This window comes from Chrysochloris asiatica, unplaced genomic scaffold, assembly GCF_000296735.1.
Source record: "Chrysochloris asiatica unplaced genomic scaffold, ChrAsi1.0 scaffold00003, whole genome shotgun sequence".
Lineage (NCBI taxonomy): Eukaryota > Metazoa > Chordata > Mammalia > Afrosoricida > Chrysochloridae > Chrysochloris > Chrysochloris asiatica.
In genome coordinates, this window is record NW_006408521.1 from 4,267,188 (window position 1) to 4,273,225 (window position 6,038).

The following is a 6,038-nucleotide window of genomic DNA, read 5'->3' on the forward strand; positions in this document are numbered from 1 at the left end:
TTCTGATAGTATCAGTATCTATTTATGATTCTACATGTTGTTTCTTATATTCCTCACTCTCCCTGGTTTTTCTGTTATGTATTTTATGATATTTAAAGGTGATGCCATGCTTTGTGCTGTATCTGTGGGAATTTACTAAAAGTTGTATTTAATCTGCATTTCTCAAGAAAGAATTTATAGTTCCTTAGACAAAACTTACCCAACTTTTACAATATAGTTTTAGTTTTCATTTTTAGTGAATGTCATTCAATGATGGTATAATATTCAGCTAATGATTAGATATGATAAATACAGAAACTACGTCTTTCTTCTGTTCCTCTTCTTTTTAATTCCATGAGAATCATTTCCAAGACTAGGAACTATCCCCTTCATCTGAACTGTAGAATATTCTTTTTATTATTGTCTTACTTTGTGGGGGTATACATTCATTAAGCATATTGTCTTTGAGGAGATTCAAATATACTGAGTAGGTCTGTTTCATCCTTCAAGGGTGGATTGGTTATTTTATCTCTCACTCAAAGCTTATTAAGTCTAAGAACAGTTGACAGATGTCCCAAGAACAACCACTGCTTCATGGCTTACATTTCCTAAGATCCTTGTTTGTTTGTTTTTTAATTTATAATATTGAAAGGTTTTTTGCTACTTACCTAGTGATGTTACAGTATGCATACACATAGTAAGAATTCTACTTGTTTTCTTCCACATAACTTCTAAGTAACTCCCAAGGTGAACCAACTCAACGGCACTTCACAACAACAACAACTCCCAAGGAGTTCCCTCTAGCTAATTTCTCTGGACACTCAGTCTTTCATATTACCAAAATTAGAAACATCAGACTCAAAATTAAAATAATTTTGAAACAATTTGGTAAATTGCTGTTTTAAGAACCATTGAGTGGCTTCTGACTCACAGTGACCCTGCATAGTCTTTACAAGGATCAGCTGGTGTGTTTCAACCACCAGTCTTTCAGTTAGCAGTCCAGTGCTTATCCTATAGTGCCACACTGGGACACTAGTTTGGTAAATAGAATAGATATGCATGCTCTATAATGAGAATATAGAGTCCTTGTATGGTGCTGGGGTTAATGCGCGGGACTGCAAAGTCAGTTGAACCTCAAGATTGCCGGTTCTAACTCACCAGCTGCTCCTTGGAAACCTTATACAGGATCACTATGAATCAGAAATGACTTGAGGGCACTTGACAACATAATGAGAATATGTATATTTCCTATGATGAGACTGACCATGTTACTTCTTTCCTGTTCTATTTCACCATCCTTTCTTCCCAAATCATAATCATTGCTGTAGGAAATGAAAGGAATTCCTCCACAGGCTGCACCCAGGTGTAGAAGGAGAGGCCAGGACTTAGGTATCAAGTATCTGTAAATGACAACTGCAAGCAGAATGGAGGATAGCATTCCATTGTCTGGACTCTCTTTGGTTCTAAGCCAGAGTGAGGTGAGGAATATTGAAGGATATTCCCAAGGAGACTTAATACAGAGGTAGATGGGTAGGTCCCCAAAGGAATACAGCTCCCTTATGGTTCTTTTGGATCTTACTCAAAGTACTGAAGATGATCCCCTTCTGGATGCCCACTACCATTGCACACTCACTTTAGACCCAGATTTCATCCTCTTCCTACAGTCATAATAGCAAATATTCTCTTGTTAATACACATTGTGTTTATTGTCATAGAATTTTTAACAGGTGTGTGTTGTTCTCAACCTAATCCACATGAGGGCAAATTTCCAGGAAACTATAGGAATCCATTGAAAATTCAGACAGTCATAATCCTTGGAAACTTATTTGGTGGATTCTGCATACATGACTTGAGCTCTACATCCAGTGTCATCACAGTAAATAAGAAATTGAGGCCATAACATGATCTATTGATCCACCAGGTATCTTAAAAGACTTGCACGGGTGGTACACTCCATAGGCCACACAGCATTTCTCCTCATACTGAGCATTCAACATTCCTTTCCTGAGTTCAGTAAACTGTATCTTGACTTCATTTTGGTCATCCTGAGCTTTGGAATGATCTGTTCCCTAACATACCTGCTCATTTACTCAAAGAAAATTCAAAAATTTACTAATGCTAAGCCGAGACCTGATGTACTTGAAGAAGAAAAAAATCTATACTTACCTCAGCAATGTTAACTCCTAAGACTGGATTTAGGACTATTTGTAGCCTAGAAGAAATTTTTGAAAATCAAGGTGACATCATCATAATATCCCTGAAGCATTGTTGAAAAAGCTGCAACCAAAAGGGGGAGCAGTTAATCTGTCATTCTATGGACAGCAGACCCTAGGACCATCAAGAAGGAAGGACATAAGATGAGTGAGGGATCCTGCCCAGAAAAGCAGCTGCAAGAAAGATGGTGGTGGAGGCAATGACATAGAGAGACGGAACAGCAGTGGGATATAGGCCCATGGACTAAGAAAAGCAGCCAGCCTGAGGAAAAGAAGCTGGCTTGCAAAATGCGCCTTTTGGACATTTAAACATATATTTACAATGTGGTATGTGTACACAAGTTCCTTCAATGCACCTTGAACTTCTTCCTTCAGTATCATTGGCTCTTGATTGTATGCTACCTCTTAAGACAATTGAACATCAACCATTTCCTTTTGGTACAATGACTCTATGTAATCCTTTCATCTTCTATAATGCTTTCTGCATCATTCAATAACTTGCCCAGAGAATGTCGAATGATATTCCAAGCAAGTAAAGTTTTACTAAAGGTAATACAGAAATGGCTGCAAGCATACATTGACAGAAAACTTCCAAAGGTCCAAGCCAGATTCAGAAGAGGATATGGAATGAGTAATATCATTGCTGATGTCCAATGGATCTTGGCTGAAAGCAGAGAATATCAGAAAGATGTTTATCTGTACTTTTTTGACTAGGCAAAGGCTTTTGATTGTGTGGATCATGACAAGCTATGGACAACATTTGTAGCCTAGAATGTAGTGAAGAATGAGCATTCCTAAACACTTAATTGTGCTCATGAGAAATCTGTACATGGACCAAGAGGCAGTTGTTCAAACAGAACATGGGAACACTGAATGATTTAAAATTAAGAAAGGTGTGTGACAGATTGTATTCTTTCACCACACTTATTTAACTTGTATGCTGAGAAATTAATCCAAGAACCTGGGTTATATGAAGAAAAACATGGCATCAGGATTGGAGGAAGACTCATTAACAACCTGCGATATGCAGATGATACAACCTTGCTTGCTGAAAGTGAAGAGGACTTAAAACATTTACTGATGAAGATCAAAGAGCACAGCCTTCAATATGGATTACATCTCAATGTCAAGAAAACAAAAATCCTCACCACTGGACCAATAAACAACATTCTTATCAATAGAGAAAAGATTGAAGTTGTCAAGGACTTCATTCTTCTTGGATCAACTATCAATACTCATGGAAGCAGCAGTCAAGAAATCAAATGACGTATTGCATTATGCAAATCTGCTATTATAAGACCTTTTTAAAATGTTGAAGAGCAAAGATGATGTCAGCTTGAAGACTTAGGTACGCCTGACCCAAGCCATGGTATTTTCAATAACCTTGGTATTTTCAATACACATGTGAAAGCTGGACAGTGAATAAGGAATAACATAGAATAATTGATGCTTTTGAGTTATGGTTTGGAGGAGAATACTGAAAATGCCATAAGCTGCCAAAAGAACAAACAGATCTGTGTTGGAAGAGGTGCAGCCAGAGTGTTCTTTGGAGGCCATGATGGCCAAACTTCATCTCTCATACTTCGGATATACTATCAGGAGGGACCAGTCACTGTGGAAGGTTATCATTTTTAGTAAGGTGGAAAAAGAAGAAGACCCCAGCAAGATGGATTTGCAAAGTGGAAGCACCAATGGACCCAAGGGTGGCAACAATAGTGAGGTTGGCCCAGGACTGGGCAGTGTTTCTTCTGTTGTTCGTAGGTTCACTATGATTCAGCACCGACTCGATGGCACCTGACAACAACCATGTGTACACCCCCCCCCAAAAAAAAAGTTAATAGAGGTAAAAAATGTTGGAATGTTTGATAAAGCTGGATTGATTGTTCTTGCCTCTTCATAAAGTTTTCTTATTCTAAAATTAGATACTCTAAATTTGAAGGTGACATGTTCAGTTTCTAAATTGAAAGATATTTTTGTTTTCTAAAGGAGCTCTGGTATCGTAGTGGTTATGAATCATGATGCTAACTTAAAGGTCAGCAGGTTGAAACTACCAGCTGTTCCACGGGAGAAAGATGAGGCTTTCTGCTCCCGTAAAGATTTACAGCCTTGGAAACCCTGTACAGGGTCACTGTGAGTCAGAACAGAATCCTTGGTACTTAACAACAACAAGAAGGGTGCATGGAGGGTACTTTAATCATTAGATCTGCTGAATGTAAAATTGGTGATCTGTCCTGTAAGCCTTCACTTTTATTAAAGCAAAAAAGAAAGAAATCAAATGAGTAGGATTTGTGGAATGTAAAACTGATGATCCGCTCCTTTTACAAATGAGCAAACATGTACTCAATTGACAATAACATGTTAAAAATAAATAAATAAATAAGAAATGAAAGGAAGGTTCATTGTCCTCCTCAGTACCAATTTTTATGAAAAATCTGGATAATCAGAAAGTTAAATATATGACACAAATATCATCATCATCATCATGATTAGAAAACTTGCTTCCAGTAGTTTTTATGAACATTTTGTTTTAATTATCAATTAAATTTTGTGATGATAATTTACAAAATTAAATCATTTTCTTTTATACAATGTTTATAAGATATAACTACAGTGTTTTAACATTCTATGTGACAGAACTCCTTAACTAGAATGAAATATCAAAAATCGTATTTATTTATGTTCATTTAAGTTTCAACTTTCAATGAAAAAATTGTTTTCCTGTTTGGAAAGCTTTTAGGTCTTTTAGTTATCTATTTACTCTTTCTTTGACTAGAAGTCTATTTTTTTGAATGTTTTAGGAAACTCAGATTTTCTAAAAACACATCTACAGTATTTATTTAAACTTTATATTTAAAAGTCTAAGATCATGCTGTTTTAACTAGCTAACTTTGGTAACAATCACTGTGTTGTTATTGTTGCTGTTCAGTGCCCTCGAGTCAGTTCTGACTCATAGTGACCCCGTGCATAACAGAAAACACCATAGCCCAGTCCTGAGCCATCCTTCCAATCTTTGCTAACTATGTGCCCTTTTCTGCTGTCACTATGACAATCTATCTCCTTAGGGGTCTTCCTCTTTATTGTTGCCCCTCCAACTTACCAAGCATGCCGTCCTTCTTCAGGAACTGGATCCTCCTGATAATATGTCTAAAGTATGAGAGACAAAGTCTTGCCTTCCTGACTTCTAAGGAGCAGTCTAGTTGTACTTCTTCCAACACAGATTTGTTTGTTCTTCCAATAGTCCATGGTACCTTTAATTTTCTTCTCTAACACCAACACTCAAATGCAGCAATTCTTCTGCAGTCTTCTTTATTCATTGTACAACTTTCACAAAACTATAAAACTGTTGAAAGTACCATGTGTTGGGTCAGGCACACCTTAATCCTCAAACTGACATCTTTGCTCTTGAACACTTGAAAGAGGTATTGTGTAGCAGATTTGCCTAATGCAATACATTGTTTGATTTCTTAACTGTTGATAGTGGGTCTAAGCAACGTGAAGTTTTGACTATTCTTCATTTATCATGATGTTATTTATTGATCCAGTGGTGAGGATTTTTGTTTGTTTACCTTGAGGTACAACTTATGCTAAATGCTGTGGTCTGTGACCTTTGCTGATTTTAAACAATTCTGTTTTAAAAGTCCTCTTGTTCTGTTCAGACAACTGCTCCTTTGTCTACATACGGGTTCCTCATGAACAGAATCAATATTATAGGGTATTTATTCTACGAAATATTTTCCATAGCTTGCCATGGTTCATATAACCGAAAGCTTTTACATAGTCAATAAAACACAGGTAAACATTTTTCTTGTATTCTCTGCTTTCAGCCAAGATTATCTGTCGTCAGCC

General features: G+C 36.8%; 1 pseudogene; it reads left to right on the plus strand.

Annotated features, from left to right (window-relative positions):
- Positions 1-1,505: 1,505 nt before the first annotated feature.
- On the plus strand, positions 1,506-2,251 carry LOC102830751 (annotated as a pseudogene).
- The last annotated feature ends 3,787 nt before the right edge of the window (positions 2,252-6,038 follow it).